The sequence below is a fragment of the Mixophyes fleayi genome, chromosome 4 (genome assembly GCF_038048845.1).
Source record: "Mixophyes fleayi isolate aMixFle1 chromosome 4, aMixFle1.hap1, whole genome shotgun sequence".
NCBI lineage: Eukaryota > Metazoa > Chordata > Amphibia > Anura > Limnodynastidae > Mixophyes > Mixophyes fleayi.
Genome location: NC_134405.1, coordinates 65,277,270 through 65,300,642, shown reverse-complemented (window position 1 = coordinate 65,300,642; position 23,373 = coordinate 65,277,270). Strand labels below are relative to the sequence as shown.

General features: G+C 39.9%; 1 protein-coding gene and 24 non-coding genes across 29 annotated transcripts in view; 1 reads left to right on the top strand and 24 right to left on the bottom strand.

The window, feature by feature from the left end:
• The window catches only part of FER1L5 (fer-1 like family member 5), a 676,118-nt gene that overhangs the window by 301,308 nt on the left and 351,437 nt on the right, over positions 1–23,373 (top strand). The window lies entirely within an intron of this gene.
• TRNAI-UAU (transfer RNA isoleucine (anticodon UAU)) lies at positions 880–972 on the bottom strand. Its single transcript is given in 2 exon segments — positions 880–915; positions 935–972. It is a non-coding gene; the product is annotated as a tRNA-Ile (tRNA).
• On the bottom strand, positions 2,147–2,239 carry TRNAI-UAU (transfer RNA isoleucine (anticodon UAU)). Its single transcript is given in 2 exon segments — positions 2,147–2,182; positions 2,202–2,239. It is a non-coding gene; the product is annotated as a tRNA-Ile (tRNA).
• TRNAI-UAU (transfer RNA isoleucine (anticodon UAU)) lies at positions 3,197–3,289 on the bottom strand. The gene is given in 2 exon segments: positions 3,197–3,232; positions 3,252–3,289. It is a non-coding gene; the product is annotated as a tRNA-Ile (tRNA).
• Positions 4,464–4,556, bottom strand: TRNAI-UAU (transfer RNA isoleucine (anticodon UAU)). Its single transcript is given in 2 exon segments — positions 4,464–4,499; positions 4,519–4,556. It is a non-coding gene; the product is annotated as a tRNA-Ile (tRNA).
• Positions 5,731–5,823, bottom strand: TRNAI-UAU (transfer RNA isoleucine (anticodon UAU)). Its single transcript is given in 2 exon segments — positions 5,731–5,766; positions 5,786–5,823. It is a non-coding gene; the product is annotated as a tRNA-Ile (tRNA).
• On the bottom strand, positions 6,998–7,090 carry TRNAI-UAU (transfer RNA isoleucine (anticodon UAU)). Its single transcript is given in 2 exon segments — positions 6,998–7,033; positions 7,053–7,090. It is a non-coding gene; the product is annotated as a tRNA-Ile (tRNA).
• Positions 8,265–8,357, bottom strand: TRNAI-UAU (transfer RNA isoleucine (anticodon UAU)). Its single transcript is given in 2 exon segments — positions 8,265–8,300; positions 8,320–8,357. It is a non-coding gene; the product is annotated as a tRNA-Ile (tRNA).
• TRNAI-UAU (transfer RNA isoleucine (anticodon UAU)) lies at positions 9,532–9,624 on the bottom strand. Its single transcript is given in 2 exon segments — positions 9,532–9,567; positions 9,587–9,624. It is a non-coding gene; the product is annotated as a tRNA-Ile (tRNA).
• Positions 10,114–10,186, bottom strand: TRNAR-CCU (transfer RNA arginine (anticodon CCU)). Its single transcript has one exon. It is a non-coding gene; the product is annotated as a tRNA-Arg (tRNA).
• On the bottom strand, positions 10,321–10,413 carry TRNAI-UAU (transfer RNA isoleucine (anticodon UAU)). The gene is given in 2 exon segments: positions 10,321–10,356; positions 10,376–10,413. It is a non-coding gene; the product is annotated as a tRNA-Ile (tRNA).
• Positions 11,120–11,192, bottom strand: TRNAR-CCU (transfer RNA arginine (anticodon CCU)). The gene has a single exon. It is a non-coding gene; the product is annotated as a tRNA-Arg (tRNA).
• On the bottom strand, positions 11,606–11,698 carry TRNAI-UAU (transfer RNA isoleucine (anticodon UAU)). Its single transcript is given in 2 exon segments — positions 11,606–11,641; positions 11,661–11,698. It is a non-coding gene; the product is annotated as a tRNA-Ile (tRNA).
• TRNAI-UAU (transfer RNA isoleucine (anticodon UAU)) lies at positions 12,873–12,965 on the bottom strand. Its single transcript is given in 2 exon segments — positions 12,873–12,908; positions 12,928–12,965. It is a non-coding gene; the product is annotated as a tRNA-Ile (tRNA).
• Positions 14,140–14,232, bottom strand: TRNAI-UAU (transfer RNA isoleucine (anticodon UAU)). Its single transcript is given in 2 exon segments — positions 14,140–14,175; positions 14,195–14,232. It is a non-coding gene; the product is annotated as a tRNA-Ile (tRNA).
• TRNAI-UAU (transfer RNA isoleucine (anticodon UAU)) lies at positions 15,407–15,499 on the bottom strand. The gene is given in 2 exon segments: positions 15,407–15,442; positions 15,462–15,499. It is a non-coding gene; the product is annotated as a tRNA-Ile (tRNA).
• Positions 16,674–16,766, bottom strand: TRNAI-UAU (transfer RNA isoleucine (anticodon UAU)). Its single transcript is given in 2 exon segments — positions 16,674–16,709; positions 16,729–16,766. It is a non-coding gene; the product is annotated as a tRNA-Ile (tRNA).
• TRNAR-CCU (transfer RNA arginine (anticodon CCU)) lies at positions 17,473–17,545 on the bottom strand. Its single transcript has one exon. It is a non-coding gene; the product is annotated as a tRNA-Arg (tRNA).
• TRNAI-UAU (transfer RNA isoleucine (anticodon UAU)) lies at positions 17,959–18,051 on the bottom strand. The gene is given in 2 exon segments: positions 17,959–17,994; positions 18,014–18,051. It is a non-coding gene; the product is annotated as a tRNA-Ile (tRNA).
• On the bottom strand, positions 19,226–19,318 carry TRNAI-UAU (transfer RNA isoleucine (anticodon UAU)). The gene is given in 2 exon segments: positions 19,226–19,261; positions 19,281–19,318. It is a non-coding gene; the product is annotated as a tRNA-Ile (tRNA).
• Positions 20,493–20,585, bottom strand: TRNAI-UAU (transfer RNA isoleucine (anticodon UAU)). Its single transcript is given in 2 exon segments — positions 20,493–20,528; positions 20,548–20,585. It is a non-coding gene; the product is annotated as a tRNA-Ile (tRNA).
• TRNAR-CCU (transfer RNA arginine (anticodon CCU)) lies at positions 21,292–21,364 on the bottom strand. The gene has a single exon. It is a non-coding gene; the product is annotated as a tRNA-Arg (tRNA).
• On the bottom strand, positions 21,777–21,869 carry TRNAI-UAU (transfer RNA isoleucine (anticodon UAU)). Its single transcript is given in 2 exon segments — positions 21,777–21,812; positions 21,832–21,869. It is a non-coding gene; the product is annotated as a tRNA-Ile (tRNA).
• TRNAR-CCU (transfer RNA arginine (anticodon CCU)) lies at positions 22,576–22,648 on the bottom strand. The gene has a single exon. It is a non-coding gene; the product is annotated as a tRNA-Arg (tRNA).
• TRNAI-UAU (transfer RNA isoleucine (anticodon UAU)) lies at positions 23,062–23,154 on the bottom strand. Its single transcript is given in 2 exon segments — positions 23,062–23,097; positions 23,117–23,154. It is a non-coding gene; the product is annotated as a tRNA-Ile (tRNA).

Genomic DNA, 23,373 nt, shown 5'->3' with positions numbered 1-23,373 from the left:
AAATGCAACCCTTTTCTAACTCGATGGAAAGGTTTTGGAGGACCCAATGTTACCATGGTAAATGGCATGTTTTAGCTACTGCACCCACAAGAATGTCGTGGTGGATGAAGCCTTTTGGTAACACAGTTTGGCCAGTCACAACAAGCTTAAAAACACAATCTCAAGTGGTGAAGAATAAGCAACAAGCCAACTTGCACCCCAGAAATAGTAAAAACAAAAATGCAACCCTTTTTTAACTCGATGGAAAGGTTTTGGAGGACCCAATGTTACCATGGTAAATGGCATGTTTTAGCTACTGCACCTACAGGAATGTCGTGGTGAATGAAGCCTTTTGGTAACAAAGTTTGGCCAGTCGCAACAAGCTTCAAAACACAATCTCAAGTGGTGAAGAATAAGCAACAAACCAACTTGAACCCACAATCCCTGGCTTAGGAGGCCAGTGCCTTATCCATTAGGCCACTGGGGCTCAGTGAGACTTGCGTGTGTGCCTGATTTTTTCCGCAGTAATCAGTCATTTAAATGCTTGGAAAAAGGGAAGTTGTTTTGTGTTTTTTGCTTTCCAAATTCCTGCAGGAAATGTGCTGGTACTAATGAGAGCAAAAAATATGGGCCCTCATGCTGTATTGTAGTAAAACGGATTGCTGCAACTCTTTTACCAACGGTAAAAAGTCTTTTGCATTGGCACTTTGTTGACCGACTCATGGAGCGTTTACAATGCAGTTAAACCAATCCTGATTTGTCAACCAATGCTGATGTGTGATAAACACAGTCATTTCTATGTTGTTGTTGCTTTCTTGGTAATATGATATTAAATATTCAGGTTGCAAACGATAACCAATGAGTAATGACCTCAGAAAAGAAGAAATAAGCAAGCAAACATGCTCCAGGTGAGGCTTGAACTCACAACCTCGGCATAGCTTAACAGATACTGTCTTATAAGTACCGCGCGCTGACCGATTGCGCCACTGGAGCACTTTAAAGACACATCTTTTCCCTACGTTTCTATGTTTGATGACCAGTTTAACTGTTAATAAATTATCTAAGCAAGGCTTGTTCATCAAAATTTAGTTACCTTTTATTTTCACAAATATATTGCACCCAACAATACAGGAAATACAGACACTTATGTACTGTGTAATACTGTATATTTAAATGTAAGGCAATATGATCTCACATGTGATCTGCGCGTGAAGTAAAACATTGTTTATTGGGTCTCTAGCATCTAAAATGTCAGTACGGTGCGTGTCCAAAGAAATAGTAAAAACAAAAATGCAACCCTTTTCTAACTCGATGGAAAGGTTTTGGAGGACCCAATGTTACCATGGTAAATGGCATGTTTTAGCTACTGCACCTACAGGAATGTCGTGGTGGATGAAGCCTTTTGGTAACAAAGTTTGGCCAGTCGCAACAAGCTTCAAAACACAATCTCAAGTGGTGAAGAATAAGCAACAAGCCAACTTGCACCCCAGAAATAGTAAAAACAAAAATGCAACCCTTTTTTAACTCGATGGAAAGGTTTTGGAGGACCCAATGTTACCATGGTAAATGGCATGTTTTAGCTACTGCACCTACAGGAATGTCGTGGTGAATGAAGCCTTTTGGTAACAAAGTTTGGCCAGTCGCAACAAGCTTCAAAACACAATCTCAAGTGGTGAAGAATAAGCAACAAACCAACTTGAACCCACAATCCCTGGCTTAGGAGGCCAGTGCCTTATCCATTAGGCCACTGGGGCTCAGTGAGACTTGCGTGTGTGCCTGATTTTTTCCGCAGTAATCAGTCATTTAAATGCTTGGAAAAAGGGAAGTTGTTTTGTGTTTTTTGCTTTCCAAATTCCTGCAGGAAATGTGCTGGTACTAATGAGAGCAAAAAATATGGGCCCTCATGCTGTATTGTAGTAAAACGGATTGCTGCAACTCTTTTACCAACGGTAAAAAGTCTTTTGCATTGGCACTTTGTTGACCGACTCATGGAGCGTTTACAATGCAGTTAAACCAATCCTGATTTGTCAACCAATGCTGATGTGTGATAAACACAGTCATTTCTATGTTGTTGTTGCTTTCTTGGTAATATGATATTAAATATTCAGGTTGCAAACGATAACCAATGAGTAATGACCTCAGAAAAGAAGAAATAAGCAAGCAAACATGCTCCAGGTGAGGCTTGAACTCACAACCTCGGCATAGCTTAACAGATACTGTCTTATAAGTACCGCGCGCTGACCGATTGCGCCACTGGAGCACTTTAAAGACACATCTTTTCCCTACGTTTCTATGTTTGATGACCAGTTTAACTGTTAATAAATTATCTAAGCAAGGCTTGTTCATCAAAATTTAGTTACCTTTTATTTTCACAAATATATTGCACCCAACAATACAGGAAATACAGACACTTATGTACTGTGTAATACTGTATATTTAAATGTAAGGCAATATGATCTCACATGTGATCTGCGCGTGAAGTAAAACATTGTTTATTGGGTCTCTAGCATCTAAAATGTCAGTACGGTGCGTGTCCAAAGAAATAGTAAAAACAAAAATGCAACCCTTTTCTAACTCGATGGAAAGGTTTTGGAGGACCCAATGTTACCATGGTAAATGGCATGTTTTAGCTACTGCACCTACAGGAATGTCGTGGTGGATGAAGCCTTTTGGTAACAAAGTTTGGCCAGTCGCAACAAGCTTCAAAACACAATCTCAAGTGGTGAAGAATAAGCAACAAACCAACTTGAACCCACAATCCCTGGCTTAGGAGGCCAGTGCCTTATCCATTAGGCCACTGGGGCTCATTGAGACTTGCGTGTGTGCCTGATTTTTTCCACAGTAATCAGTCATTTAAATGCTTGGAAAAAGGGAAGTTGTTTTGTGTTTTTTGCTTTCCAAATTCCTGCAGGAAATGTGCTGGTACTAATGAGAGCAAAAAATATGGGCCCTCATGCTGTATTGCAGTAAAACGGATTGCTGCAACTCTTTTACCAACGGTAAAAAGTCTTTTGCATTGGCACTTTGTTGACCGACTCATGGAGCGTTTACAATGCAGTTGAACCAATCCTGATTTGTCAACCAATGCTGATGTGTGATAAACACAGTCATTTCTATGTTGTTGTTGCTTTCTTGGTAATATGATATTAAATATTCAGGTTGCAAACGATAACCAGTAAGTAATGACCTCAGAAAAGAAGAAATAAGCAAGCAAACATGCTCCAGGTGAGGCTTGAACTCACAACCTCGGCATAGCTTAACAGATACTGTCTTATAAGTACCGCGCGCTGACCGATTGCGCCACTGGAGCACTTTAAAGACACATCTTTTCCCTACGTTTCTATGTTTGGTGACCAGTTTAACTGTTAATAAATTATCTAAGCAAGGCTTGTTCATCAAAATTTAGTTACCTTTTATTTTCACAAATATATTGCATCCAACAATACAGGGAATACAGACACTTATGTACTGTGTAATACTGTATATTTAAATGTAAGGCAATATGATCTCACATGTGATCTGCGCGTGAAGTAAAACATTGTTTATTGGGTCTCTAGCATCTAAAATGTCAGTACGGTGCGTGTCCAAAGAAATAGTAAAAACAAAAATGCAACCCTTTTCTAACTCGATGGAAAGGTTTTGGAGGACCCAATGTTACCATGGTAAATGGCATGTTTTAGCTACTGCACCCACAAGAATGTCGTGGTGGATGAAGCCTTTTGGTAACACAGTTTGGCCAGTCACAACAAGCTTAAAAACACAATCTCAAGTGGTGAAGAATAAGCAACAAGCCAACTTGCACCCCAGAAATAGTAAAAACAAAAATGCAACCCTTTTTTAACTCGATGGAAAGGTTTTGGAGGACCCAATGTTACCATGGTAAATGGCATGTTTTAGCTACTGCACCTACAGGAATGTCGTGGTGAATGAAGCCTTTTGGTAACAAAGTTTGGCCAGTCGCAACAAGCTTCAAAACACAATCTCAAGTGGTGAAGAATAAGCAACAAACCAACTTGAACCCACAATCCCTGGCTTAGGAGGCCAGTGCCTTATCCATTAGGCCACTGGGGCTCAGTGAGACTTGCGTGTGTGCCTGATTTTTTCCGCAGTAATCAGTCATTTAAATGCTTGGAAAAAGGGAAGTTGTTTTGTGTTTTTTGCTTTCCAAATTCCTGCAGGAAATGTGCTGGTACTAATGAGAGCAAAAAATATGGGCCCTCATGCTGTATTGCAGTAAAACGGATTGCTGCAACTCTTTTACCAACGGTAAAAAGTCTTTTGCATTGGCACTTTGTTGACCGACTCATGGAGCGTTTACAATGCAGTTGAACCAATCCTGATTTGTCAACCAATGCTGATGTGTGATAAACACAGTCATTTCTATGTTGTTGTTGCTTTCTTGGTAATATGATATTAAATATTCAGGTTGCAAACGATAACCAATGAGTAATGACCTCAGAAAAGAAGAAATAAGCAAGCAAACATGCTCCAGGTGAGGCTTGAACTCACAACCTCGGCATAGCTTAACAGATACTGTCTTATAAGTACCGCGCGCTGACCGATTGCGCCACTGGAGCACTTTAAAGACACATCTTTTCCCTACGTTTCTATGTTTGGTGACCAGTTTAACTGTTAATAAATTATCTAAGCAAGGCTTGTTCATCAAAATTTAGTTACCTTTTATTTTCACAAATATATTGCACCCAACAATACAGGGAATACAGACACTTATGTACTGTGTAATACTGTATATTTAAATGTAAGGCAATATGATCTCACATGTGATCTGCGCGTGAAGTAAAACATTGTTTATTGGGTCTCTAGCATCTAAAATGTCAGTACGGTGCGTGTCCAAAGAAATAGTAAAAACAAAAATGCAACCCTTTTCTAACTCGATGGAAAGGTTTTGGAGGACCCAATGTTACCATGGTAAATGGCATGTTTTAGCTACTGCACCCACAAGAATGTCGTGGTGGATGAAGCCTTTTGGTAACACAGTTTGGCCAGTCACAACAAGCTTAAAAACACAATCTCAAGTGGTGAAGAATAAGCAACAAGCCAACTTGCACCCCAGAAATAGTAAAAACAAAAATGCAACCCTTTTTTAACTCGATGGAAAGGTTTTGGAGGACCCAATGTTACCATGGTAAATGGCATGTTTTAGCTACTGCACCTACAGGAATGTCGTGGTGAATGAAGCCTTTTGGTAACAAAGTTTGGCCAGTCGCAACAAGCTTCAAAACACAATCTCAAGTGGTGAAGAATAAGCAACAAACCAACTTGAACCCACAATCCCTGGCTTAGGAGGCCAGTGCCTTATCCATTAGGCCACTGGGGCTCAGTGAGACTTGCGTGTGTGCCTGATTTTTTCCGCAGTAATCAGTCATTTAAATGCTTGGAAAAAGGGAAGTTGTTTTGTGTTTTTTGCTTTCCAAATTCCTGCAGGAAATGTGCTGGTACTAATGAGAGCAAAAAATATGGGCCCTCATGCTGTATTGTAGTAAAACGGATTGCTGCAACTCTTTTACCAACGGTAAAAAGTCTTTTGCATTGGCACTTTGTTGACCGACTCATGGAGCGTTTACAATGCAGTTGAACCAATCCTGATTTGTCAACCAATGCTGATGTGTGATAAACACAGTCATTTCTATGTTGTTGTTGCTTTCTTGGTAATATGATATTAAATATTCAGGTTGCAAACGATAACCAATGAGTAATGACCTCAGAAAAGAAGAAATAAGCAAGCAAACATGCTCCAGGTGAGGCTTGAACTCACAACCTCGGCATAGCTTAACAGATACTGTCTTATAAGTACCGCGCGCTGACCGATTGCGCCACTGGAGCACTTTAAAGACACATCTTTTCCCTACGTTTCTATGTTTGATGACCAGTTTAACTGTTAATAAATTATCTAAGCAAGGCTTGTTCATCAAAATTTAGTTACCTTTTATTTTCACAAATATATTGCACCCAACAATACAGGAAATACAGACACTTATGTACTGTGTAATACTGTATATTTAAATGTAAGGCAATATGATCTCACATGTGATCTGCGCGTGAAGTAAAACATTGTTTATTGGGTCTCTAGCATCTAAAATGTCAGTACGGTGCGTGTCCAAAGAAATAGTAAAAACAAAAATGCAACCCTTTTCTAACTCGATGGAAAGGTTTTGGAGGACCCAATGTTACCATGGTAAATGGCATGTTTTAGCTACTGCACCCACAGGAATGTCGTGGTGGATGAAGCCTTTTGGTAACACAGTTTGGCCAGTCACAACAAGCTTAAAAACATAATCTCAAGTGGTGAAGAATAAGCAACAAGCCAACTTGCACCCCAGAAATAGTAAAAACAAAAATGCAACCCTTTTTTAACTCGATGGAAAGGTTTTGGAGGACCCAATGTTACCATGGTAAATGGCATGTTTTAGCTACTGCACCTACAGGAATGTCGTGGTGGATGAAGCCTTTTGGTAACAAAGTTTGGCCAGTCGCAACAAGCTTCAAAACACAATCTCAAGTGGTGAAGAATAAGCAACAAACCAACTTGAACCCACAATCCCTGGCTTAGGAGGCCAGTGCCTTATCCATTAGGCCACTGGGGCTCAGTGAGACTTGCGTGTGTGCCTGATTTTTTCCGCAGTAATCAGTCATTTAAATGCTTGGAAAAAGGGAAGTTGTTTTGTGTTTTTTGCTTTCCAAATTCCTGCAGGAAATGTGCTGGTACTAATGAGAGCAAAAAATATGGGCCCTCATGCTGTATTGCAGTAAAACGGATTGCTGCAACTCTTTTACCAACGGTAAAAAGTCTTTTGCATTTGCACTTTGTTGACCGACTCATGGAGCGTTTACAATGCAGTTGAACCAATCCTGATTTGTCAACCAATGCTGATGTGTGATAAACACAGTCATTTCTATGTTGTTGTTGCTTTCTTGGTAATATGATATTAAATATTCAGGTTGCAAACGATAACCAATGAGTAATGACCTCAGAAAAGAAGAAATAAGCAAGCAAACATGCTCCAGGTGAGGCTTGAACTCACAACCTCGGCATAGCTTAACAGATACTGTCTTATAAGTACCGTGCGCTGACCGATTGCGCCACTGGAGCACTTTAAGGACACATCTTTTCCCTACGTTTCTATGTTTGGTGACCAGTTTAACTGTTAATAAATTATCTAAGCAAGGCTTGTTCATCAAAATTTAGTTACCTTTTATTTTCACAAATATATTGCACCCAACAATACAGGGAATACAGACACTTATGTACTGTGTAATACTGTATATTTAAATGTAAGGCAATATGATCTCACATGTGATCTGCGCGTGAAGTAAAACATTGTTTATTGGGTCTCTAGCATCTAAAATGTCAGTACGGTGCGTGTCCAAAGAAATAGTAAAAACAAAAATGCAACCCTTTTCTAACTCGATGGAAAGGTTTTGGAGGACCCAATGTTACCATGGTAAATGGCATGTTTTAGCTACTGCACCCACAAGAATGTCGTGGTGGATGAAGCCTTTTGGTAACACAGTTTGGCCAGTCACAACAAGCTTAAAAACACAATCTCAAGTGGTGAAGAATAAGCAACAAGCCAACTTGCACCCCAGAAATAGTAAAAACAAAAATGCAACCCTTTTTTAACTCGATGGAAAGGTTTTGGAGGACCCAATGTTACCATGGTAAATGGCATGTTTTAGCTACTGCACCTACAGGAATGTCGTGGTGAATGAAGCCTTTTGGTAACAAAGTTTGGCCAGTCGCAACAAGCTTCAAAACACAATCTCAAGTGGTGAAGAATAAGCAACAAACCAACTTGAACCCACAATCCCTGGCTTAGGAGGCCAGTGCCTTATCCATTAGGCCACTGGGGCTCAGTGAGACTTGCGTGTGTGCCTGATTTTTTCCGCAGTAATCAGTCATTTAAATGCTTGGAAAAAGGGAAGTTGTTTTGTGTTTTTTGCTTTCCAAATTCCTGCAGGAAATGTGCTGGTACTAATGAGAGCAAAAAATATGGGCCCTCATGCTGTATTGTAGTAAAACGGATTGCTGCAACTCTTTTACCAACGGTAAAAAGTCTTTTGCATTGGCACTTTGTTGACCGACTCATGGAGCGTTTACAATGCAGTTGAACCAATCCTGATTTGTCAACCAATGCTGATGTGTGATAAACACAGTCATTTCTATGTTGTTGTTGCTTTCTTGGTAATATGATATTAAATATTCAGGTTGCAAACGATAACCAATGAGTAATGACCTCAGAAAAGAAGAAATAAGCAAGCAAACATGCTCCAGGTGAGGCTTGAACTCACAACCTCGGCATAGCTTAACAGATACTGTCTTATAAGTACCGCGCGCTGACCGATTGCGCCACTGGAGCACTTTAAAGACACATCTTTTCCCTACGTTTCTATGTTTGGTGACCAGTTTAACTGTTAATAAATTATCTAAGCAAGGCTTGTTCATCAAAATTTAGTTACCTTTTATTTTCACAAATATATTGCACCCAACAATACAGGAAATACAGACACTTATGTACTGTGTAATACTGTATATTTAAATGTAAGGCAATATGATCTCACATGTGATCTGCGCGTGAAGTAAAACATTGTTTATTGGGTCTCTAGCATCTAAAATGTCAGTACGGTGCGTGTCCATAGAAATAGTAAAAACAAAAATGCAACCCTTTTCTAACTCGATGGAAAGGTTTTGGAGGACCCAATGTTACCATGGTAAATGGCATGTTTTAGCTACTGCACCCACAGGAATGTCGTGGTGGATGAAGCCTTTTGGTAACACAGTTTGGCCAGTCACAACAAGCTTAAAAACACAATCTCAAGTGGTGAAGAATAAGCAACAAACCAACTTGCACCCCAGAAATAGTAAAAACAAAAATGCAACCCTTTTTTAACTCGATGGAAAGGTTTTGGAGGACCCAATGTTACCATGGTAAATGGCATGTTTTAGCTACTGCACCTACAGGAATGTCGTGGTGGATGAAGCCTTTTGGTAACAAAGTTTGGCCAGTCGCAACAAGCTTCAAAACACAATCTCAAGTGGTGAAGAATAAGCAACAAACCAACTTGAACCCACAATCCCTGGCTTAGGAGGCCAGTGCCTTATCCATTAGGCCACTGGGGCTCAGTGAGACTTGCGTGTGTGCCTGATTTTTTCCGCAGTAATCAGTCATTTAAATGCTTGGAAAAAGGGAAGTTGTTTTGTGTTTTTTGCTTTCCAAATTCCTGCAGGAAATGTGCTGGTACTAATGAGAGCAAAAAATATGGGCCCTCATGCTGTATTGCAGTAAAACGGATTGCTGCAACTCTTTTACCAACGGTAAAAAGTCTTTTGCATTGGCACTTTGTTGACCGACTCATGGAGCGTTTACAATGCAGTTGAACCAATCCTGATTTGTCAACCAATGCTGATGTGTGATAAACACAGTCATTTCTATGTTGTTGTTGCTTTCTTGGTAATATGATATTAAATATTCAGGTTGCAAACGATAACCAATGAGTAATGACCTCAGAAAAGAAGAAATAAGCAAGCAAACATGCTCCAGGTGAGGCTTGAACTCACAACCTCGGCATAGCTTAACAGATACTGTCTTATAAGTACCACGCGCTGACCGATTGCGCCACTGGAGCACTTTAAAGACACATCTTTTCCCTACGTTTCTATGTTTGGTGACCAGTTTAACTGTTAATAAATTATCTAAGCAAGGCTTGTTCATCAAAATTTAGTTACCTTTTATTTTCACAAATATATTGCACCCAACAATACAGGGAATACAGACACTTATGTACTGTGTAATACTGTATATTTAAATGTAAGGCAATATGATCTCACATGTGATCTGCGCGTGAAGTAAAACATTGTTTATTGGGTCTCTAGCATCTAAAATGTCAGTACGGTGCGTGTCCAAAGAAATAGTAAAAACAAAAATGCAACCCTTTTCTAACTCGATGGAAAGGTTTTGGAGGACCCCATGTTACCATGGTAAATGGCATGTTTTAGCTACTGCACCTACAGGAATGTCGTGGTGGATGAAGCCTTTTGGTAACAAAGTTTGGCCAGTCGCAGCAAGCTTCAAAACACAATCTCAAGTGGTGAAGAATAAGCAACAAACCAACTTGCACCCCAGATGGGACTTGAACCCACAATCCCTGGCTTAGGAGGCCAGTGCCTTATCCATTAGGCCACTGGGGCTCAGTGAGACTTGCGTGTGTGCCTGATTTTCTATGTTGTTGTTGCTTTCTTGGTAATATGATATTAAATATTCAGGTTGCAAACGATAACCAATGAGTAATGACCTCAGAAAAGAAAAAATAAGCAAGCAAACATGCTCCAGGTGAGGCTTGAACTCACAACCTCGGCATAGCTTAACAGATACTGTCTTATAAGTACCGCGCGCTGAACGATTGCGCCACTGGAGCACTTTAAAGACACATCTTTTCCCTACGTTTCTATGTTTGGTGACCAGTTTAAGTGTTAATAAATTATCTAAGCAAGGCTTGTTCATCAAAATTTAGTTACCTTTTATTTTCACAAATATATTGCACCCAACAATACAGGGAATACAGACACTTATGTACTGTGTAATACTGTATATTTAAATGTAAGGCAATATGATCTCACATGTGATCTGCGCGTGAAGTAAAACATTGTTTATTGGGTCTCTAGCATCTAAAATGTCAGTACGGTGCGTGTCCAAAGAAATAGTAAAAACAAAAATGCAACCCTTTTCTAACTCGATGGAAAGGTTTTGGAGGACCCAATGTTACCATGGTAAATGGCATGTTTTAGCTACTGCACCCACAGGAATGTTGTGGTGGATGAAGCCTTTTGGTAACACAGTTTGGCCAGTCGCAACAAGCTTAAAAACACAATCTCAAGTGGTGAAGATTAAGCAACAAACCAACTTGCACCCCAGAAATAGTAAAAACAAAAATGCAACCCTTTTCTAACTCGATGGAAAGGTTTTGGAGGACCCAATGTTACCATGGTAAATGGCATGTTTTAGCTACTGCATCTACAGGAATGTCGTGGTGGATGAAGCCTTTTGGTAACACAGTTTGGCCAGTCGCAACAAGCTTAAAAACACAATCTCAAGTGGTGAAGAATAAGCAACAAACCAACTTGCACCCCAGATGGGACTTGAACCCACAATCCCTGGCTTAGGAGGCCAGTGCCTTATCCATTAGGCCACTGGGGCTCAGTGAGACTTGCGTGTGTGCCTGATTTTTTCCGCAGTAATCAGTCATTTAAATGCTTGGAAAAAGGGAAGTTGTTTTGTGTTTTTTGCTTTCCAAATTCCTGCAGGAAATGTGCTGGTACTAATGAGAGCAAAAAATATGGGCCCTCATGCTGTATTGCAGTAAAACGGATTGCTGCAACTCTTTTACCAACGGTAAAAAGTCTTTTGCATTTGCACTTTGTTGACCGACTCATGGAGCGTTTACAATGCAGTTGAACCAATCCTGATTTGTCAACCAATGCTGATGTGTGATAAACACAGTCATTTCTATGTTGTTGTTGCTTTCTTGGTAATATGATATTAAATATTCAGGTTGCAAACGATAACCAATGAGTAATGACCTCAGAAAAGAAGAAATAAGCAAGCAAACATGCTCCAGGTGAGGCTTGAACTCACAACCTCGGCATAGCTTAACAGATACTGTCTTATAAGTACCGTGCGCTGACCGATTGCGCCACTGGAGCACTTTAAGGACACATCTTTTCCCTACGTTTCTATGTTTGGTGACCAGTTTAACTGTTAATAAATTATCTAAGCAAGGCTTGTTCATCAAAATTTAGTTACCTTTTATTTTCACAAATATATTGCACCCAACAATACAGGGAATACAGACACTTATGTACTGTGTAATACTGTATATTTAAATGTAAGGCAATATGATCTCACATGTGATCTGCGCGTGAAGTAAAACATTGTTTATTGGGTCTCTAGCATCTAAAATGTCAGTACGGTGCGTGTCCAAAGAAATAGTAAAAACAAAAATGCAACCCTTTTCTAACTCGATGGAAAGGTTTTGGAGGACCCAATGTTACCATGGTAAATGGCATGTTTTAGCTACTGCACCCACAAGAATGTCGTGGTGGATGAAGCCTTTTGGTAACACAGTTTGGCCAGTCACAACAAGCTTAAAAACACAATCTCAAGTGGTGAAGAATAAGCAACAAGCCAACTTGCACCCCAGAAATAGTAAAAACAAAAATGCAACCCTTTTTTAACTCGATGGAAAGGTTTTGGAGGACCCAATGTTACCATGGTAAATGGCATGTTTTAGCTACTGCACCTACAGGAATGTCGTGGTGAATGAAGCCTTTTGGTAACAAAGTTTGGCCAGTCGCAACAAGCTTCAAAACACAATCTCAAGTGGTGAAGAATAAGCAACAAACCAACTTGAACCCACAATCCCTGGCTTAGGAGGCCAGTGCCTTATCCATTAGGCCACTGGGGCTCAGTGAGACTTGCGTGTGTGCCTGATTTTTTCCGCAGTAATCAGTCATTTAAATGCTTGGAAAAAGGGAAGTTGTTTTGTGTTTTTTGCTTTCCAAATTCCTGCAGGAAATGTGCTGGTACTAATGAGAGCAAAAAATATGGGCCCTCATGCTGTATTGTAGTAAAACGGATTGCTGCAACTCTTTTACCAACGGTAAAAAGTCTTTTGCATTGGCACTTTGTTGACCGACTCATGGAGCGTTTACAATGCAGTTGAACCAATCCTGATTTGTCAACCAATGCTGATGTGTGATAAACACAGTCATTTCTATGTTGTTGTTGCTTTCTTGGTAATATGATATTAAATATTCAGGTTGCAAACGATAACCAATGAGTAATGACCTCAGAAAAGAAGAAATAAGCAAGCAAACATGCTCCAGGTGAGGCTTGAACTCACAACCTCGGCATAGCTTAACAGATACTGTCTTATAAGTACCGCGCGCTGACCGATTGCGCCACTGGAGCACTTTAAAGACACATCTTTTCCCTACGTTTCTATGTTTGGTGACCAGTTTAACTGTTAATAAATTATCTAAGCAAGGCTTGTTCATCAAAATTTAGTTACCTTTTATTTTCACAAATATATTGCACCCAACAATACAGGAAATACAGACACTTATGTACTGTGTAATACTGTATATTTAAATGTAAGGCAATATGATCTCACATGTGATCTGCGCGTGAAGTAAAACATTGTTTATTGGGTCTCTAGCATCTAAAATGTCAGTACGGTGCGTGTCCAAAGAAATAGTAAAAACAAAAATGCAACCCTTTTCTAACTCGATGGAAAGGTTTTGGAGGACCCAATGTTACCATGGTAAATGGCATGTTTTAGCTACTGCACCCACAGGAATGTCGTGGTGGATGAAGCCTTTTGGTAACACAGTTTGGCCAGTCACAACAAGCTTAAAAACATAATCTCAAGTGGTGAAGAATAAGCAACAAGCCAACTTGCACCCCAGAAATAGTAAAAACAAAAATGCAACCCTTTTTTAACTCGATGGAAAGGTTTTGGAGGACCCAATGTTACCATGGTAAATGGCATGTTTTAGCTACTGCACCTACAGGAATGTCGTGGTGGATGAAGCCTTTTGGTAACAAAGTTTGGCCAGTCGCAACAAGCTTCAAAACACAATCTCAAGTGGTGAAGAATAAGCAACAAACCAACTTGAACCCACAATCCCTGGCTTAGGAGGCCAGTGCCTTATCCATTAGGCCACTGGGGCTCAGTGAGACTTGCGTGTGTGCCTGATTTTTTCCACAGTAATCAGTCATTTAAATGCTTGGAAAAAGGGAAGTTGTTTTGTGTTTTTTGCTTTCCAAATTCCTGCAGGAAATGTGCTGGTACTAATGAGAGCAAAAAATATGGGCCCTCATGCTGTATTGCAGTAAAACGGATTGCTGCAACTCTTTTACCAACGGTAAAAAGTCTTTTGCATTGGCACTTTGTTGACCGACTCATGGAGCGTTTACAATGCAGTTGAACCAATCCTGATTTGTCAACCAATGCTGATGTGTGATAAACACAGTCATTTCTATGTTGTTGTTGCTTTCTTGGTAATATGATATTAAATATTCAGGTTGCAAACGATAACCAATGAGTAATGACCTCAGAAAAGAAGAAATAAGCAAGCAAACATGCTCCAGGTGAGGCTTGAACTCACAACCTCGACATAGCTTAACAGATACTGTCTTATAAGTACCGCGCGCTGACCGATTGCGCCACTGGAGCACTTTAAAGACACATCTTTTCCCTACGTTTCTATGTTTGGTGACCAGTTTAACTGTTAATAAATTATCTAAGCAAGGCTTGTTCATCAAAATTTAGTTACCTTTTATTTTCACAAATATATTGCACCCAACAATACAGGGAATACAGACACTTATGTACTGTGTAATACTGTATATTTAAATGTAAGGCAATATGATCTCACATGTGATGTGCGCGTGAAGTAAAACATTGTTTATTGGGTCTCTAGCATCTAAAATGTCAGTACGGTGCGTGTCCAAAGAAATAGTAAAAACAAAAATGCAACCCTTTTCTAACTCGATGGAAAGGTTTTGGAGGACCCAATGTTACCATGGTAAATGGCATGTTTTAGCTACTGCACCCACAAGAATGTCGTGGTGGATGAAGCCTTTTGGTAACACAGTTTGGCCAGTCACAACAAGCTTAAAAACACAATCTCAAGTGGTGAAGAATAAGCAACAAGCCAACTTGCACCCCAGAAATAGTAAAAACAAAAATGCAACCCTTTTTTAACTCGATGGAAAGGTTTTGGAGGACCCAATGTTACCATGGTAAATGGCATGTTTTAGCTACTGCACCTACAGGAATGTCGTGGTGAATGAAGCCTTTTGGTAACAAAGTTTGGCCAGTCGCAACAAGCTTCAAAACACAATCTCAAGTGGTGAAGAATAAGCAACAAACCAACTTGAACCCACAATCCCTGGCTTAGGAGGCCAGTGCCTTATCCATTAGGCCACTGGGGCTCAGTGAGACTTGCGTGTGTGCCTGATTTTTTCCGCAGTAATCAGTCATTTAAATGCTTGGAAAAAGGGAAGTTGTTTTGTGTTTTTTGCTTTCCAAATTCCTGCAGGAAATGTGCTGGTACTAATGAGAGCAAAAAATATGGGCCCTCATGCTGTATTGTAGTAAAACGGATTGCTGCAACTCTTTTACCAACGGTAAAAAGTCTTTTGCATTGGCACTTTGTTGACCGACTCATGGAGCGTTTACAATGCAGTTGAACCAATCCTGATTTGTCAACCAATGCTGATGTGTGATAAACACAGTCATTTCTATGTTGTTGTTGCTTTCTTGGTAATATGATATTAAATATTCAGGTTGCAAACGATAACCAATGAGTAATGACCTCAGAAAAGAAGAAATAAGCAAGCAAACATGCTCCAGGTGAGGCTTGAACTCACAACCTCGGCATAGCTTAACAGATACTGTCTTATAAGTACCGCGCGCTGACCGATTGCGCCACTGGAGCACTTTAAAGACACATCTTTTCCCTACGTTTCTATGTTTGGTGACCAGTTTAACTGTTAATAAATTATCTAAGCAAGGCTTGTTCATCAAAATTTAGTTACCTTTTATTTTCACAAATATATTGCACCCAACAATACAGGAAATACAGACACTTATGTACTGTGTAATACTGTATATTTAAATGTAAGGCAATATGATCTCACATGTGATCTGCGCGTGAAGTAAAACATTGTTTATTGGGTCTCTAGCATCTAAAATGTCAGTACGGTGCGTGTCCAAAGAAATAGTAAAAACAAAAATGCAACCCTTTTCTAACTCGATGGAAAGGTTTTGGAGGACCCAATGTTACCATGGTAAATGGCATGTTTTAGCTACTGCACCCACAGGAATGTCGTGGTGGATGAAGCCTTTTGGTAACACAGTTTGGCCAGTCACAACAAGCTTAAAAACATAATCTCCAGTGGTGAAGAATAAGCAACAAGCCAACTTGCACCCCAGAAATAGTAAAAACAAAAATGCAACCCTTTTTTAACTCGATGGAAAGGTTTTGGAGGACCCAATGTTACCATGGTAAATGGCATGTTTTAGCTACTGCACCTACAGGAATGTCGTGGTGGATGAAGCCTTTTGGTAACAAAGTTTGGCCAGTCGCAACAAGCTTCAAAACACAATCTCAAGTGGTGAAGAATAAGCAACAAACCAACTTGAACCCACAATCCCTGGCTTAGGAGGCCAGTGCCTTATCCATTAGGCCACTGGGGCTCAGTGAGACTTGCGTGTGTGCCTGATTTTTTCCACAGTAATCAGTCATTTAAATGCTTGGAAAAAGGGAAGTTGTTTTGTGTTTTTTGCTTTCCAAATTCCTGCAGGAAATGTGCTGGTACTAATGAGAGCAAAAAATATGGGCCCTCATGCTGTATTGCAGTAAAACGGATTGCTGCAACTCTTTTACCAACGGTAAAAAGTCTTTTGCATTGGCACTTTGTTGACCGACTCATGGAGCGTTTACAATGCAGTTGAACCAATCCTGATTTGTCAACCAATGCTGATGTGTGATAAACACAGTCATTTCTATGTTGTTGTTGCTTTCTTGGTAATATGATATTAAATATTCAGGTTGCAAACGATAACCAGTAAGTAATGACCTCAGAAAAGAAGAAATAAGCAAGCAAACATGCTCCAGGTGATACTTGAACTCACAACCTCGGCATAGCTTAACAGATACTGTCTTATAAGTACCGCGCGCTGACCGATTGCGCCACTGGAGCACTTTAAAGACACATCTTTTCCCTACGTTTCTATGTTTGGTGACCAGTTTAACTGTTAATAAATTATCTAAGCAAGGCTTGTTCATCAAAATTTAGTTACCTTTTATTTTCACAAATATATTGCATCCAACAATACAGGGAATACAGACACTTATGTACTGTGTAATACTGTATATTTAAATGTAAGGCAATATGATCTCACATGTGATCTGCGCGTGAAGTAAAACATTGTTTATTGGGTCTCTAGCATCTAAAATGTCAGTACGGTGCGTGTCCAAAGAAATAGTAAAAACAAAAATGCAACCCTTTTCTAACTCGATGGAAAGGTTTTGGAGGACCCAATGTTACCATGGTAAATGGCATGTTTTAGCTACTGCACCCACAGGAATGTCGTGGTGGATGGAGCCTTTTGGTAACACAGTTTGGCCAGTCACAACAAGCTTAAAAACACAATCTCAAGTGGTGAAGAATAAGCAACAAGCCAACTTGCACCCCAGAAATAGTAAAAACAAAAATGCAACCCTTTTTTAACTCGATGGAAAGGTTTTGGAGGACCCAATGTTACCATGGTAAATGGCATGTTTTAGCTACTGCACCTACAGGAATGTCGTGGTGGATGAAGCCTTTTGGTAACAAAGTTTGGCCAGTCGCAACAAGCTTCAAAACACAATCTCAAGTGGTGAAGAATAAGCAACAAACCAACTTGCACCCCAGATGGGACTTGAACCCACAATCCCTGGCTTAGGAGGCCAGTGCCTTATCCATTAGGCCACTGGGGCTCAGTGAGACTTGCGTGTGTGCCTGATTTTTTCCGCAGTAATCAGTCATTTAAATGCTTGGAAAAAGGGAAGTTGTTTTGTGTTTTTTGCTTTCCAAATTCCTGCAGGAAATGTGCTGGTACTAATGAGAGCAAAAAATATGGGCCCTCATGCTGTATTGCAGTAAAACGGATTGCTGCAACTCTTTTACCAACGGTAAAAAGTCTTTTGCATTGGCACTTTGTTGACCGACTCATGGAGCGTTTACAATGCAGTTGAACCAATCCTGATTTGTCAACCAATGCTGATGTGTGATAAACACAGTCATTTCTATGTTGTTGTTGCTTTCTTGGTAATATGATAATAAATATTCAGGTTGCAAACGATAACCAATGAGTAATGACCTCAGAAAAGAAGAAATAAGCAAGCAAACATGCTCCAGGTGAGGCTTGAACTCACAACCTCGGCATAGCTTAACAGATACTGTCTTATAAGTACCGCGCGCTGACCGATTGCACCACTGGAGCACTTTAAAGACGCATCTTTTCCCTACGTTTCTATGTTTGGTGACCAGTTTAACTGTTAATAAATTATCTAAGCAAGGCTTGTTCATCAAAATTTAGTTACCTTTTATTTTCACAAATATATTGCACCCAACAATACAGGGAATACAGACACTTATGTACTGTGTAATACTGTATATTTAAATGTAAGGCAATATGATCTCACATGTGATCTGCGCGTGAAGTAAAACATTGTTTATTGGGTCTCTAGCATCTAAAATGTCAGTACGGTGCGTGTCCAAAGAAATAGTAAAAACAAAAATGCAACCCTTTTCTAACTCGATGGAAAGGTTTTGGAGGACCCAATGTTACCATGGTAAATGGCATGTTTTAGCTACTGCACCCACAAGAATGTCGTGGTGGATGAAGCCTTTTGGTAACACAGTTTGGCCAGTCACAACAAGCTTAAAAACACAATCTCAAGTGGTGAAGAATAAGCAACAAGCCAACTTGCACCCCAGAAATAGTAAAAACAAAAATGCAACCCTTTTTTAACTCGATGGAAAGGTTTTGGAGGACCCAATGTTACCATGGTAAATGGCATGTTTTAGCTACTGCACCTACAGGAATGTCGTGGTGAATGAAGCCTTTTGGTAACAAAGTTTGGCCAGTCGCAACAAGCTTCAAAACACAATCTCAAGTGGTGAAGAATAAGCAACAAACCAACTTGAACCCACAATCCCTGGCTTAGGAGGCCAGTGCCTTATCCATTAGGCCACTGGGGCTCAGTGAGACTTGCGTGTGTGCCTGATTTTTTCCGCAGTAATCAGTCATTTAAATGCTTGGAAAAAGGGAAGTTGTTTTGTGTTTTTTGCTTTCCAAATTCCTGCAGGAAATGTGCTGGTACTAATGAGAGCAAAAAATATGGGCCCTCATGCTGTATTGCAGTAAAACGGATTGCTGCAACTCTTTTACCAACGGTAAAAAGTCTTTTGCATTGGCACTTTGTTGACCGACTCATGGAGCGTTTACAATGCAGTTGAACCAATCCTGATTTGTCAACCAATGCTGATGTGTGATAAACACAGTCATTTCTATGTTGTTGTTGCTTTCTTGGTAATATGATATTAAATATTCAGGTTGCAAACGATAACCAATGAGTAATGACCTCAGAAAAGAAGAAATAAGCAAGCAAACATGCTCCAGGTAAGGCTTGAACTCACAACCTCGGCATAGCTTAACAGATACTGTCTTATAAGTACCGCGCGCTGACCGATTGCGCCACTGGAGCACTTTAAAGACACATCTTTTCCCTACGTTTCTATGTTTGGTGACCAGTTTAACTGTTAATAAATTATCTAAGCAAGGCTTGTTCATCAAAATTTAGTTACCTTTTATTTTCACAAATATATTGCACCCAACAATACAGGGAATACAGACACTTATGTACTGTGTAATACTGTATATTTAAATGTAAGGCAATATGATCTCACATGTGATCTGCGCGTGAAGTAAAACATTGTTTATTGGGTCTCTAGCATCTAAAATGTCAGTACGGTGCGTGTCCAAAGAAATAGTAAAAACAAAAATGCAACCCTTTTCTAACTCGATGGAAAGGTTTTGGAGGACCCAATGTTACCATGGTAAATGGCATGTTTTAGCTACTGCACCCACAAGAATGTCGTGGTGGATGAAGCCTTTTGGTAACACAGTTTGGCCAGTCACAACAAGCTTAAAAACACAATCTCAAGTGGTGAAGAATAAGCAACAAGCCAACTTGCACCCCAGAAATAGTAAAAACAAAAATGCAACCCTTTTTTAACTCGATGGAAAGGTTTTGGAGGACCCAATGTTACCATGGTAAATGGCATGTTTTAGCTACTGCACCTACAGGAATGTCGTGGTGAATGAAGCCTTTTGGTAACAAAGTTTGGCCAGTCGCAACAAGCTTCAAAACACAATCTCAAGTGGTGAAGAATAAGCAACAAACCAACTTGAACCCACAATCCCTGGCTTAGGAGGCCAGTGCCTTATCCATTAGGCCACTGGGGCTCAGTGAGACTTGCGTGTGTGCCTGATTTTTTCCGCAGTAATCAGTCATTTAAATGCTTGGAAAAAGGGAAGTTGTTTTGTGTTTTTTGCTTTCCAAATTCCTGCAGGAAATGTGCTGGTACTAATGAGAGCAAAAAATATGGGCCCTCATGCTGTATTATAGTAAAACGGATTGCTGCAACTCTTTTACCAACGGTAAAAAGTCTTTTGCATTGGCACTTTGTTGACCGACTCATGGAGCGTTTACAATGCAGTTGAACCAATCCTGATTTGTCAACCAATGCTGATGTGTGATAAACACAGTCATTTCTATGTTGTTGTTGCTTTCTTGGTAATATGATATTAAATATTCAGGTTGCAAACGATAACCAATGAGTAATGACCTCAGAAAAGAAGAAATAAGCAAGCAAACATGCTCCAGGTGAGGCTTGAACTCACAACCTCGGCATAGCTTAACAGATACTGTCTTATAAGTACCGCGCGCTGACCGATTGCACCACTGGAGCACTTTAAAGACACATCTTTTCCCTACGTTTCTATGTTTGGTGACCAGTTTAACTGTTAATAAATTATCTAAGCAAGGCTTGTTCATCAAAATTTAGTTACCTTTTATTTTCACAAATATATTGCACCCAACAATACAGGAAATACAGACACTTATGTACTGTGTAATACTGTATATTTAAATGTAAGGCAATATGATCTCACATGTGATCTGCGCGTGAAGTAAAACATTGTTTATTGGGTCTCTAGCATCTAAAATGTCAGTACGGTGCGTGTCCAAAGAAATAGTAAAAACAAAAATGCAACCCTTTTCTAACTCGATGGAAAGGTTTTGGAGGACCCAATGTTACCATGGTAAATGGCATGTTTTAGCTACTGCACCCACAGGAATGTCGTGGTGGATGAAGCCTTTTGGTGACACAGTTTGGCCAGTCACAACAAGCTTAAAAACACAATCTCAAGTGGTGAAGAATAAGCAACAAGCCAACTTGCACCCCAGAAATAGTAAAAACAAAAATGCAACCCTTTTTTAACTCGATGGAAAGGTTTTGGAGGACCCAATGTTACCATGGTAAATGGCATGTTTTAGCTACTGCACCTACAGGAATGTCGTGGTGGATGAAGCCTTTTGGTAACAAAGTTTGGCCAGTCGCAACAAGCTTTAAAACACAATCTCAAGTGGTGAAGAATAAGCAACAAACCAACTTGCACCCCAGATGGGACTTGAACCCACAATCCCTGGCTTAGGAGGCCAGTGCCTTATCCATTAGGCCACTGGGGCTCAGTGAGACTTGCGTGTGTGCCTGATTTTTTCCGCAGTAATCAGTCATTTAAATGCTTGGAAAAAGGGAAGTTGTTTTGTGTTTTTTGCTTTCCAAATTCCTGCAGGAAATGTGCTGGTACTAATGAGAGCAAAAAATATGGGTCTCATGCTGTATTGCAGTAAAACGGATTGCTGCAACTCTTTTACCAACGGTAAAAAGTCTTTTGCATTGGCACTTTGTTGACCGACTCATGGAGCGTTTACAATGCAGTTGAACCAATCCTGATTTGTCAACCAATGCTGATGTGTGATAAACACAGTCATTTCTATGTTGTTGTTGCTTTCTTGGTAATATGATATTAAATATTCAGGTTGCAAACGATAACCAATGAGTAATGACCTCAGAAAAGAAGAAATAAGCAAGCAAACATGCTCCAGGTGAGGCTTGAACTCACAACCTCGGCATAGCTTAACAGATACTGTCTTATAAGTACCGCGCGCTGACCGATTGCGCCACTGGAGCACTTTAAAGACACATTTTTTCCCTACGTTTCTATGTTTGGTGACCAGTTTAACTGTTAATAAATTATCTAAGCAAGGCTTGTTCATCAAAATTTAGTTACCTTTTATTTTCACAAATATATTGCATCCAACAATACAGGGAATACAGACACTTATGTACTGTGTAATACTGTATATTTAAATGTAAGGCAATATGATCTCACATGTGATCTGCGCTTGAAGTAAAACATTGTTTATTGGGTCTCTAGCATCTAAAATGTCAGTACGGTGCGTGTCCAAAGAAATAGTAAAAACAAAAATGCAACCCTTTTCTAACTCGATGGAAAGGTTTTGGAGGACCCAATGTTACCATGGTAAATGGCATGTTTTAGCTACTGCACCCACAGGAATGTCGTGGTGGATGAAGCCTTTTGGTAACACAGTTTGGCCAGTCACAACAAGCTTAAAAACACAATCTCAAGTGGTGAAGAATAAGCAACAAGCCAACTTGCACCCCAGAAATAGTAAAAACAAAAATGCAACCCTTTTTTAACTCGATGGAAAGGTTTTGGAGGACCCAATGTTACCATGGTAAATGGCATGTTTTAGCTACTGCACCTACAGGAATGTCGTGGTGGATGAAGCCTTTTGGTAACACAGTTTGGCCAGTCGCAACAAGCTTAAAAACACAATCTCAAGTGGTGAAGAATAAGCAACAAACCAACTTGCACCCCAGATGGGACTTGAACCCACAATCCCTGGCTTAGGAGGCCAGTGCCTTATCCATTAGGCCACTGGGGCTCAGTGAGACTTTTGTGTGTGCCTGATTTTTTCCGCAGTAATCAGTCATTTAAATGTTTGGAAAAAGGGAAGTTGTTTTGTGTTTTTTGCTTTCCAAATTCCTGCAGGAAATGTGCTGGTACTAATGAGAGCAAAAAATATGGGCCCTCATGCTGTATTGCAGTAAAACGGATTGCTGCAACTCTTTTACCAACGGTAAAAAGTCTTTTGCATTGGCACTTTGTTGACCGACTCATAGAGCGTTTACAATGCAGTTGAACCAATCCTGATTTGTCAACCAATGCTAATGTGTGATAAACACAGTCATTTCTATGTTGTTGTTGCTTTCTTGGTAATATGATATTAAATATTCAGGTTGCAAACGATAACCAATGAGTAATGACCTCAGAAAAGAAAAAATAAGCAAGCAAACATGCTCCAGGTGAGGCTTGAACTCACAACCTCGGCATAGCTTAACAGATACTGTCTTATAAGTACCGCGCGCTGAACGATTGCGCCACTGGAGCACTTTAAAGACACATCTTTTCCCTACGTTTCTATGTTTGGTGACCAGTTTAAGTGTTAATAAATTATCTAAGCAAGGCTTGTTCATCAAAATTTAGTTACCTTTTATTTTCACAAATATATTGCACCCAACAATACAGGGAATACAGACACTTATGTACTGTGTAATACTGTATATTTAAATGTAAGGCAATATGATCTCACATGTGATCTGCGCGTGA